Source organism: Macaca fascicularis, chromosome 16, assembly GCF_037993035.2.
Source record: "Macaca fascicularis isolate 582-1 chromosome 16, T2T-MFA8v1.1".
In the NCBI taxonomy this organism is placed as follows: Eukaryota; Metazoa; Chordata; class Mammalia; order Primates; family Cercopithecidae; genus Macaca; species Macaca fascicularis.
In genome coordinates, this window is record NC_088390.1 from 41,826,745 (window position 1) to 41,839,349 (window position 12,605).

At 42.3% G+C, this 12,605-nt stretch overlaps 1 protein-coding gene and 1 pseudogene across 1 annotated transcript in view; one reads left to right on the top strand and one right to left on the bottom strand.

Moving 5' to 3' along the window:
• SLFN12L (schlafen family member 12 like) overlaps nucleotides 1-12,605 on the bottom strand; it is a 57,953-nt gene extending 45,348 nt beyond the window's left edge. The window contains exon 1 of the mRNA XM_015438179.4: nucleotides 12,443-12,605. The gene's annotated coding sequence lies outside the window, so the exon portion shown is untranslated. The remainder of the gene's footprint in view (nucleotides 1-12,442) is intronic.
• LOC102120932 (serine/threonine-protein phosphatase 4 regulatory subunit 2 pseudogene) lies at nucleotides 3,150-4,516 on the top strand (annotated as a pseudogene).

Consider the following 12,605-nt stretch of genomic DNA (forward strand, 5'->3'; position numbering starts at 1 on the left):
GAACCCAGGAGGAGAAGATTACAGTGAGCTGAGATCGCGCCACTGCACTGCAGCCTGGTAGATTTTGGCTGGGCACAGTGGCTCACACCTGTAATACTAGCACTTTGGGAGGCCAAGGCAGGCAGATCACTTGAGGTCAGGAGTTCGAGACCAGCCTGGCCAACAGGGTGAAACCTCGTCTCTACTAAAAATACAAAAATTAGCCAGGCGTGGTGAATTAGCTGGGCGTGGTGGTGGGCGCCTGTAATCCCAGCTACTTGGGAGGCTGAGGCAGGAGAATTGCTTGAACCTGGGAGGTGGAGGTTGCAGTGAGCCAACATCATGCCAGTACACTCCAGCCTGGGCAACAGACGGAAACTTTCTCTCAAAAAAAAAAAAAAAAAAAAAAAAGAAGTAGACTGTAGGTAAACACAAAATACATTTATTAATTTATGCAAAAATATTTACTGAGTTCCTGCTAAGTGCTGGGGGCTGGAGATTCAGCAGCAAATCAAGGGTGGACATACCCCCCACCTCTCAGAGCTTATAGTCTGGAGGAAATATGGTTGAATAAAACAACTGTAGTAATGCACAATAAGTACTCTGAAAGGGGAAGCACTTAATAGCAACCATCAACCTAATATGAATACGGAAACCTTCCAGGAGAAAAAGACATCTAAGCTAAGATCTAAATTAGCCCAGTAAAGGAATCGATGATTAGGAGAAGGAATTAAAGCAATGAAATCAGAGTGAATAGTATGTGAGAAGGCCTGAAATCAGCAAAGAAAATAGTGTATTAAAGCAATAAAGAAATACTCAGGCCAGTGCAATGGCTCTCGCCTTCAATCCTAGCACTTTGGGAGGCCAAGGTGGGAGGATCATTTGAGCCAAGGAGTTTGAGACTAGCTTGGACAACATAATAAGACTCCATCTCTAAAAAGTAAAAATTAAAAAATTAGCCAGGAGTGGTGGTGAACATCTGTAGTCCCAGCTACTCAGGAGGCTGAGGCGGGAGGATCATGTGAGCCTGTGATTGCACCACTGCATTCCAGTCTAGGTGACAGAGAAAGACCCCGTCTTAACAGAAAAGAACAACAGACAGACAGAGAAGAAAGAGGAAAGAAAGAAAGAAGGAAGGAAGGAAGGAAAGAAGGAAGGAAGGAAGGAAGGAAGGAAGGAAGGAAGGAAGGAAGGAAGGAAGGAAGGAAGGAAAGAAGGAAGGAAGGAAGAAAGGAGAGAAAGAAAGAAAGAAAAAGAAAGAAAGAAGGAAAGAAAGAAAAGAAAGAGAAAGAAAGAAAGAAAGAAAGAAAAGAAGAAAGAAAGAAAGAAAGAAAGAAAAAGAAAGAAAGAAAGAAAGAAAGAAAGAAAGAAAGAAAGAAAGAAAGAAAGAGAGAGAGAGAGGAAGGAAGGAAAGAAAGAGAGGAAGGAAGGAAAGAAAGAGAGAAAAGAAAGAAAGAAAAGGAAAGGAGAGAGAGAGAGAAGGGAGGGAGGGAGGGAAATGCTCAGTCCGGCCAGAACTTAAGAGTGATGGGGGGCCAGGCACGGTGGCTCACATCTGTAATCCCAGCACTTTGGGAGGCTGAGGCAGGCAGATCACCTGAGGTCAGGAGTTAGAGACCAGCCTGGCCAACATGGCAAAACCCTGTTTCTACTAAAAATATAAAAAATTAGCCAGGTGTGGTAGTGGACTTCTGTAATCCCAGCTACTCGGGAGGCTGGGGCAGGAGAATCGCTTGAACCCGAGAGGTAGAGGTTGCAGTAAGCTGAGACTGTGCCACCGCACTCCAGACTGGGTGACAGAGTGAGACCCTGTCTCAAGAAAAAAAAAGAGCAATAGGGGGCGGGTGGTGACGTGACAGATGGTGAAAGAGGAGGCTAGGGAATTAGAAAAGGGCCACTACTTACAAAAGTGGAAAACCAAAGAAGAGTTTTAAGGATGGGAGTGGCATGAACACACAGAAGTTTTTAAAAAACACGTGATGGACGAAAAACAGACCTGCGGTTGCCAAAGGTTATGAGAAGGGGGAGGATACGATTACAAAGGAGTAGCACAAATAAGTTATTTATGGTTATAGAACTGTTCTGTATCCTGACAACATCGCAAGACTTAACAGCTCTAAAAAATGTGTTAGGGCCAGGTGCGGCGGCTCACGCCTGTAATCACAGCACTTTGTGAGGCCGAGGCAGGCGGACCTCTCACAAGGTCAGGAGTTGGAGATCAGCCTGATCAACATGGTGAAACACCATCTCTACTGAAAATACGAAAATTAGCCAAGCGTGGTGGCGCGCGCCTGTAGTCCCAGCTACCCAGGAGGCTGAGGCAGGAGAATCACTTGATCCTGGGAGGTGGAGGTTGCAGTGAGCCGAGATCGTGCCACTGCACTCCATCCTGGGTGACAGAGTGAGACTCTGTCTCAAAAAAAAAAAAAAAGAAAAGAAAAAGAAAAAAAGTGTTAAAACTCATAGAACTGTACATCAAAAAAGTTAATTTTACCGTATTCTAATTTTTTAAGGGGTAGAGGCACATTATTAATCCAGGGTGGAGAACCAATTAAAGAGGAGGAAACCAGTAGGGAGGTTCTGCAGTAATCCTGTGAGTATGATGGTGGCCGGGGCCTGAGTGGTAGCAGTGGGGATGAAAAGAATTGAGCACATCTGGGAGATATTTAGAAATGGTGCTGTGATTGACTAGATAGAAATAGGGAGAAAGGGTTAAAATTTGCCAATAAGTGATATCACTTATTGGCAAAATATCAATGATTATTGAAAGTGGGTAATTCACTAATAAGTATAAGTGGGATAAGTGGGAATTCACTATCCCATTCTCTCTACTTTTGTGCATATTTTTAAAGTTTCCATAAGTTATCAAACTGACCTCATCTATTAAATTTGGGTGGCAGACACATTGGTGTTTATTACATTGTTCTCTTTAATTCTTTGTAAGTTTGAAATAATTCATAACATTAAAAAATAAAAGGGAGGGTTGGTGGTAGCGGCTTGGGGAGGTGCTCGCTCTGCGCTCTGTGGGTCTCGCTCTCTCGCACGCTTCCCTGGCTCCCTTCGTTCCCCCGCCCCCTCCCCCGTCACCTGCGTGCCTAGTGTGTGCGAGGGAGGGGGAGGGCGTCGGGGGGGTCGGGAGAGGCGTTCCGGTCCCGAGAGACCCGCGGAGGGAGGCGGAGATTGTGAGGGACGCCGGAAGCCATGGACGTCGAGAGGCTCCAGGAGGCGCTGAGAGATTTTGAGAAGAGGCGGGGAAAGGAAGTTTGTCCTATCCTGGATCAGTTTGTCACGTAGCCAAGACTGGAAAAACAATGATTTAGGGGTCCCAATTTAAAGGCTATTTTATTTTCAAACTGGAGAAAGTGATGGATGATTTCAGAACTTCAGCTCCTGAGCCAAGAGGTCCTCCCAACCCTAATGTCCAATATATTGCCTTTGACAAAATCAAGGAAAGAATACTGAAAATTGTCGCTGGATTTAATGGTATCCCTTTTACTGTTCAGCGACTGTGTGAATTGTTAACAGATCCAAGGAGAAACTATACAGGAACAGACAAATTTCTTAGAGGAGTAGAAAAGAATGTGATGGTTATTAGCTGTGTTTATCCTTCTTCAGAGAAAAACAATTCCAATAGTTTAAATCGAATGAATGGTGTTATGTTTCCTGGAAATTCACCAAGCTATACTGAGAGGTCTAATATAAATGGGCCTGGGACACCCAGGCCACTTAATCGATCAAAGATTTCTTTGTCAGCCCCCGTGACAAGAAATGGCTTGCCTGAGAGCACAGACAGCAAAGAGGCAGATTTGCAGCAAAATAAGGAGAAAAATCACAGTGACTCTTTGACATCTGAATCAGAAGTTTCCTCGGTGAGCCCTTTGAAAAATAAACATCCAGATGAATATGCTGTGGAAGCTGAGGGGCATGAGGTAAAAAGACTCAAGTTTGACAAAGAAGGTGAAGTCGGAGAAACAGCCAGTCAAACGACTTCCAGCGAAATTTCTTCAGCTATGGTAGAAAAAACAGAAGCATCATCATCTCAGGATAAAGACAAAGAAAGCCCTTGTACCCAGCAGCACTGTCCAGAAGAGGATGAAGAAGAGGATGAAGAGGAAGAAGAGTCTTTTATGTCATCAAGACAAATGATCCCAGAAAGAAAAACATCAAGAAAAAGAATCTGATGATGCCTTAACTGTGAACGAAGAGACTTCTGAGGAAAATAATCAAATGGAGGAATCTGATGTGTCTCAAGCTGAGAAAGATTTACTACATTCGGAAGGTAGTGAAAACGAAGGCCTTGAAAGTAGTGGTTCTTCTGACTGTCGTGAAACAGAAGAATTAGTAGGATCCAATCCCAGTAAAACTGGAGAGATTCTTTCAGAATCATCCATGGAAAATGATGACGAAGCCACAGAAGTTACCGATGAACCAATGGAACAAGACTAACTATTTAGAAACATTTAGATGCAGTATTTTACATACAGTTCTGGTTTTAACACTGTATAAAACTTTTATGGAATAAAGTGGACCTTTAGTTTTACAAAAGAAGCAGGTTGTAAAATGAAGTACTTTATGGATAATTCCTGAAAGAGTTGTACATGTAAGAACTGTGAACATCAGCTCCTCTGGGTCCTGCTTACTTTCCCACTGACTTTCTTTCTTTCTTTCTTTCTTTTCTTGGTCTGGGCAAATCAGTGGTTTGTGTATAGATTTTTTTTTTTAATTTAGGATTAAAGTTTTGAAACTGGAAGGTAATTATAATTTTGAAAACTTTTTTGAGATTATCACATTTAGTTTATACATATGCAAGAAGCTTTTTGTCTCTTTCTGATAGCTCTAGCAGTTTGCATATTTTGGTTATAGTTTCAACATTTTAACGTGTGAATTATAGGGTTTCATGCCGGTTTCCAGATTTTATTGTTTGGCTACATACAATGGAACTTTAAGTCATATATACATATGTTTTATATATATATATATAATTAATCTAAGGGGGGAATGTTATATTTTTCTGTTTCTATAAGAGATGAAAACAGTGGATACTTTTTCTATTGGTAATGATTGAGTTCACCTCTTTCAGAACACATTTTATTTCTCTTCTGAGTAACTGAAATAAAATCTGGTCCTTATGCTATAATCCCAGCACTTTGGGAGGCCAAGGCGAGCTGATCATGAGGTCAGGAGATCGAGACCATCCTGGCTAACACAGTGAAACCCCGTCTCTACGAAAAATAAAAAAAAATAGCTGGGTGTGGTGGCAGGCACCTGTAGTCCCAGCTACTTGGGAGGCTGAGGCAGGAGAATGGCGTGAACTCAGGAGGTGGAGCTTGCAGTGAGCCAAGATGGTGCCACTGCACTTCAGCCTGGGTGACAGAGCAAGACTCTGTCTCAGAAAAAAAAAAAAAAATCTGGCCCTTGTGAAACCCTGGAAGTCTTGAGTCTGTTGAATGGAATGTGTTAAACACATTCCAAGAAAGCTGTTCAAACTCAAATTCTTTTGTATACTTCTGAGGTGCCTGAGAAAAAGACTTCATTATTTATGAGAAAATATGCTTTATCTTGGAAATTGTGTTCAAATGTTAGCTTACTATTTTGTAGAATGAATGTTTATGAAGCTGATATGAGACCGTGTCAGAAGAACCAAGCAGGTTCCTTGATCTTTTGCTTGCTTTCTGAACATTGTGAATATTACACGTCTTTCTAAATTATTCTAGTGTATGCAAATGTGAATGGTATGAAACACCACTGTACTGGAAGAATTAACATATTACTTTAGTATGCACCTGAACTAAATGACTGAAGCTTTAGGGGTGCATAGAAACCACCATAATTTGTATGACATTTTGAAGTGAATTAAATATTTTTGAACATGCTTCTTTGACAGCCAGTGTTATATTTTTCAGATCAACACAAAGCACAATGATTACTCTAAATTCAATATTTTCAAATTTACATATTTAAAGTCATGGAAGCTGCAACTTCCCTGTCAAAATTACTGGCTGCCAAATTTATACCTGTTTCTTCAGCTGTACCTTTTTATATTTAGAGTTTTAAAATTTCTGTAAAGTAGATTTTGTAGAATGTAATGTGTTCACTGCCTTTGTGAAGTGGTATATAATTGTATAATTTCTGTGTATAAACTGAGTGCTTGGGCTTTCAATACTAATATTCAAATAAAGCAATAAATATTAATGTTATTTAAAATTTTAAAAAATCCTTTACCTCCAAAAAATTTGAAGGGGAGTGGGACATAGGCATTTAGAATATTGGTAAGAAAGTAGTTAAACTCTTTGGGAGGCCAAGGCAGGTGGATCACATGGTCAAGAAATCAAGACTATCTTGGCCAACATGGTGAAACACCGTCTCTACTAAAAATACGAAAAATTAGCCGGGCATGGTGGCAAGCTCCTGTAGTCCCAGCTACTCGGGAGGCTGAGGCAGGAGAATCACTTGAACCCGGGAGGTGGAGGTTGCAGTGAGCCGAGATTGTGCCACTGCACTCCAGCGTGGCGACAGAGCGAGAGTCCCGCTCTTTTTCAAAAAAAAGAAAGAAGGAAGGAAGGGAGGGAGAGAGGGAGGGAGGGGAGGGGTGGGGAGGGAGAGAGAGAGAGAGAGAAGAAAGAAAGAAAGAAAGAGAGAGAGAGAGAAAAAGAAGGAAGGAAGGAAGGAAGGAAGGAAAGAAAGAAAGAAAGAAGAAAGAAAGAAAGAAAGAAAGAAAGAAAGAAAGAAAGAAAGAAAGAAAGAAAGAAAGAAAGAAAGAAAGAAAGAAAGAAAGAAAGAAAGAAAGAAAGAAAGAAAGAAAGAAAGAGAAAGAAGGAAAACAGAAAGAAGAGAGAAGTTAAACTTTTGGACTATACATTCTTAGGTGGATAGTGGGGGAAATGAAGATGGTCGAGGGAGGTGGTAAATCTGACAAATGAAGTAAAAGGAAGATCAATGATTCTTAGTCTTTTTTATTTCAAAGAACTTGTATTTGAGAGTGGTTGTGCAAATCAATAAAACTTAGCCATGCTGTAGTGAGAAGGGGGCTCTTAAGACTCTCGGAATTGTGCCACAACCTGCACAGTCACTTTCTCTTTTGCTTGACTATGCATTCGTGCATGCCATGAAAACATTTCATTATTTGATTCAGTCATGCAGGAAACATTCAATGAAAGCTCACACTAAACACAGTGCTGTGAGAGATACAAAGAATCTGCCTGCTGGGGACAAATGGTTTAGGTCACATCAAATTGCCATGACATGGCTTAAACATATCTGGAGAAAAATCCATAGCCCCAAATGCCTATATTGGTTAAAGAGAAAGATAAAAGTAGAGTGAATTGTATCAACATTTACAGAACTTAGAATAAGAACTAGATCACAGAGGAATACAAAATAAAGGGAATAATAAGTGTAAGGGCAGGAGGAAATTGAAAAATCAGAAAGCAATTTATTTGATTACTTAATAAGATTAAAAGTTTTGTTTTTCCTTGTTTTGCTTTTTTGTCTAGTTTTCCATCTTTTTAGACAACTCACTAATGTCTTTATTTTTTTCACTAGCATCTTTATTATTTTTTAAAAATGAATAAATAAAATGGTGGTTGATGCAGGTGCGAAAAGGAAATAGACTTCTAAGCAGGAAATTATGTAGAAGGTGAAATCTTTCACAATCTTACTCATATGTCTGATATGCTCCTTGTAATAAAACTTACAACTGTCTTCTTCTATATTTTATGACCATTAAAACAACCTTGTCAGATTATTTATGCAAAGTGCCATTTGTGACATATAAGCTTTAAAGTTTTAATGTTTATTCCTATGGACATATTCTTTCAAGTATAGCATGCCATTGGTTTCCTTGGATAAAATTTTCATATTGGCAGCTCTCTTCTTTTATTTTATTTATTTATTTATTTATTTATTTATTTATTTATTTTTGAGATGGAGTTTCGCTCTTGTTGCCCAGGCTGGAGTGCAGTGGCACGATCTCGGTTCACTGCAACCTCCATCTCCCAGGTTCAAGTGAGTCTCCTGCCTTAGCCTCCCAAGTACTGGAATTACAGGTGCCCACCACCATGCCTGGCTAATATTTATTTATTTATTTATTTATTTATTTATTTATTTTTAAATATTTATTTATTTATTTATTTTAATATTTATTTATTTATTTTTATTTATTTATTTTAGACGGGGTTTCATCATGTTGGCCAGGATCGTCGTGAAATCCTGACCTCAGGTGATCCACTCACCTCGGTGTGAGCCACCGGGCCCGGTCTGGCAACTCTCTTCTATATCTAAAATTATTTTGTATCAAATAGAAAATAATAGAAATAGAAATCGAAAAGTCTGAATTATTTTGTATGAAATAGAAACCTCAAGAACTGCTCATCTATTCTTCTCCCTTTAAGACCTAAAGAAAAAAATAAATACACAGAAAACTCTAGTAGATTTCTTCCTCTAAAATAATACCTGAGAAAGATTTGTTTCCATCAAAATATGTATTAAGAAATTTGAGGGCCGGGCGCGGTGGCTCAAGCCTATAATCCCAGCACTTTGGGAGGCCGAGACGGGAGGATCACAAGGTCAGGAGATTGAGACCATCCTGGCTAACACGGTGAAACCCCGTCTCTACTAAAAAAAATACAAAAAACTAGCCGGGCGAGGTGGCAGGCGCCTGTAGTCCCAGTTACTCGGGAGGCTGAGGCAGGAGAATGGCGCAAACCCGGGAGGCAGAGCTTGCAGTGAGCTGAGATCCGGCCACTGCACTCCACCGTGGGCGACAGAGCCAGACTCCGTCTCAAAAAAAAAAAAAAAAAAAAAAGAAATTTGAAAACATAAATGAATGGTTTTTAAAAATAGGCACAGATGGCCGGGCGCGGTGGCTCAAGCCTGTAATCCCAGCACTTTGGGAGGCCGAGACGGGCGGATCACGAGGTCAGGAGATCAAGACCATCCTGGCTAACACGGTGAAACCCCGTCTCTACTAAAAAATACAAAAAAAAAAACTAGCCGGGCGAGGTGGCGGGCGCCTGTAGTCCCAGCTACTCGGGAGGCTGAGGCAGGAGAATGGCGTAAACCCGGGAGGCGGAGCTTGCAGTGAGCTGAGATCCGGCCACTGCACTCCAGCCTGGGCGACAGAGCCAGACTCCCTCTCAAAAAAAAAAAAAAAAAATAGGCACAGGTCAGGCACGATGGCTCACGCCTGTAATCCTAACACTTTGGGAGGCTGAGGCAGGTGGATCAACATAGTGAAACCCCAACTCTACTAAAAATACAAAAATTAGCTGGGCGTGGTGGCGCATGCCTGTAATCCCAGGTATTTGGGAGGTTGAGGAAGGAGAATCGCTTGAACCCGGGAGGTGGAGGTTGCGGTGAGCCAAGATGGCACCACTGCACTCCCCTGCACAAAAGGGGGTGAGACTCCATTTCAAAAAAATAAAAGGCGCAAAAGCAAAACTTGTTTGATAAAAAAATTGGAGGATGTTAGGCAGGCAGACACGGCATCAGACGAACATTTTTTAAAGTTCTTTCTAGCTGAAGCAGGCTAGAGCAGTCATGGAAAAGACCTTTCAGGATATGGTTTCAGCAGCCCAAATGAGAACAGATGGTGACGTAGACTAAGGTGGTGACAATGGAGAAGTAGGCAGAGTTGAGAGAGATTTAGAATTAAGCCGGCAGAGTTGAGAGAGATTTAGAAGTAAGCCGAGGGGCCTGGCGATTGATGGCAATTCGTGTCTATTATTTTCATTGCTCCTCTTCCATCTCAATCCAATGGATAAGAACCAGAATGGGCCCAGTCACTGGTGGGAGCTGTTTATGAGATACGGCTTCTCACCCCAGATTAAAAACCGTAGCTTAGCCAAACACTGAAAGGGAGAAAGGATCCAAATGTGGAGAGAGAACCCGGATATATGCCAAAGCTTAAGCAGCCAGAAGCAGAAATCTCTACCAAGGCCTGGGATCAAGAATTCTGATATAAGAAGATCAAATCAATCAAGTCCAGATTAAAAACAAAGGGCATAGTAGGAAGATTGATGTTTGTGCTCCTCATGAGCTGAAAGAGCTAACATTTATTGAGCCAGGAACTGTACCAAAACCTTTATATACATAATCTCATTGATTCCTCACAACAAATACTGTTACCTTTATTTTATCAATGAGGAAGCGGAGGTTGGGGGACATATTCAGAGTCATATGAGTGAGGCTCAAATCCAGGAGTATTTGATTCTAAATGCTAGTGCTTCTAATTAAAACCTAGACTCTCTCTCTCTCTCTCTCTCTCTTTTTTTTTTTTTTTTTTTTTTTTTTTAGCAACAGGGTCTCGCTGTCATCCAGACTGGAGTGCAGTGGTGCAGTCATAGCTCACTGCAGCCTTCAGCTCCTGAACTCAAGCAGTCCTCCCACCTCAGCCTCCCAAGTAGCTGGGACTACAGGTGTATGCCACCATGCCTGGCTAGTTTTCTTGTTTTTCTTTTTGAGACAGATTCTCGCTCTGCTGCCCAGGCTTGAAGGCAGTGGTGGGATCTCGGCTCACTACAGCCTCCACCTCCTGGGTTCAAGTGATCCTTCCACCTCAGCCTCCTGAGTAGCTGGAATGACCGGCACGCACCACTACTCCCAGGTAATTTTTGTATTTTTAGTAGAGACAGTGTTTTACCATGTTGGCCAGTCTGGTCTTAAACCCCTGACCTCAAATGATCCACCTTCCTCGGCCTCCCAGAGTGCTGGGATTACAGGCGTGAGCCACCGCACCCGGCCCTGGCTAGTTTTTCTGTTTTTTTGTTTTGTAGAGATGAGGTCTTGCTATGTTACCCAGGCTGTTCTCAAACTTCTGGGCTCAAGCGATCCTCCCACCTTGACCTCCCAAAGTGCTGGGATTACAGGCATAAGCGACCACACCTGGCCCAAAATCTAGACTCTTAATCATTGTGCAAACTGGTCTCCCAAATTATTAGGCCTCTTGGAAGACAAGAGAGTTTTCATTACTCTGGTAAGAATAACCGTTCTGGAATAATCTCCCTGGTATTTGTGATAGCATTTATTGGCTGAGGCAGGAGAATGGCGGGAACCCGGGAGGCGGAGCTTGCAGTGAGCCGAGATCGCGCCACTGCACTCCAGCCTGGGCAACAGCGTGAGACTCCGTCTCAAAAAAAAAAAAAAAAAAAAAACACATTTGATAACAAGAACAACATGGGTCTATTTCTGTTAAACACAGGCAAGCAAAAGTCATACGTAAAAACATAGCTAGACAGAACACATAGGGCTTTCACAAGTATCTACTTTAATTAATGTCAGTAAACAACATAACCCAATGCAGTGACGCACTTGCAAAAATTACATCTCAATCCAACTAGATCATAGTTTCCCAGTCAACACAGCTTAAGTTTCTCTGAAAACAAAACAGTATATATATTATGAAAAACAAGAAAACACAGTTGGGCTCAGTGGCTCATGCCTGTAATCCCAGCACTTTGGGAGGCTAAGGTGGGCAGATTGCTTGAGCCCAGGAGGTTGAGACCAGTCTGAGCAGGGAAATCCAGTCTCTACAAAATACAAAAAAATTAGCTGGGTGTGGTGGTGCCTGGTCTATAGTCTCAGCTCCTCCAGAGAGTCTGAGATGGGAGGATCACTTGAGCCTGGGGAGGTCGAGACTGCAGTGAGCCACGATTGCATCACCGCACTCCAGCCTGGGTGACAGAGTGAGATCCTGTCTCAAAAAAAAGAAAAATCAAAATAAGAAAACCCTTTTCATAGCGATGAAGCAATCAGCTAACTGCTAAAGAATCTTCACAGGCACGGCCGGGTACAGTGGATCACGCCTGTAATCCCAGCACATTGGGAGGCCACGGCAGGACGATCGCTTGAGGTCAGGAGTTTGAAACCAGCCTGGTCAATCTAGCAAGACTTCCTCTCTACAGAAACAAAAAAAATTAGCCAGGTACCCTCGTGCTCAGTGCCTGTAGTCCCAGCACTTTCAAAGGCTGAAGCAGGAAGATGCTTTGAGCCTTGGAAGGTCGAGGCTGCAGTGAGTTGTGATTGCGCCACTGCACGCCAGCCTGGGTGAAAGAGCAAGACCCTGTCTCAAAAAAAAAAGAATCTTCACAAGCATCCCTTCCTCCCAAGGCTCCTCCCTTGTCTCATCTGAAGGTTTGCTCCCCAGAACTATGAGAACCCTCTACATCTCTCTTTCTCAGCCCAGCCAGGATGCGGGACTCTCTGGGCTGGAGTCCTACATCCCAGGCCTCAGCTACAAGGTGAGTCCAGTCTAAGGGCCAGCTCCTCTCATTGTCTATTTCATTTATTTATTAAAAGTGTAGACGTGAAGTGTCTACTTCGTCCTCTCTTGCTTAAAGTGGGTATGTCTCGAAGGGTCTACAGCCACAGAGGGGATTTTCATCTGAGAGTTATGAGGTCTCTTTGAGAGACTCTGCATTCCATTGAATAGGCATGGCTTAGATCTCTCCGGACAATCTGTACTTACCTTGCGAATTAAAAGATTCCACAGGGTTGAGATGCTGAAAAGATGAGAAAGTTCCACGAGTTCTGATATACTTAGGAGTCCCTGCAGTTTGGCTGAGGACAGTGGTAACCCTCAAAGGCTAGAAATGGCTCTCAAATCTGAGCTCTCTGCAGAAAAACAAGCC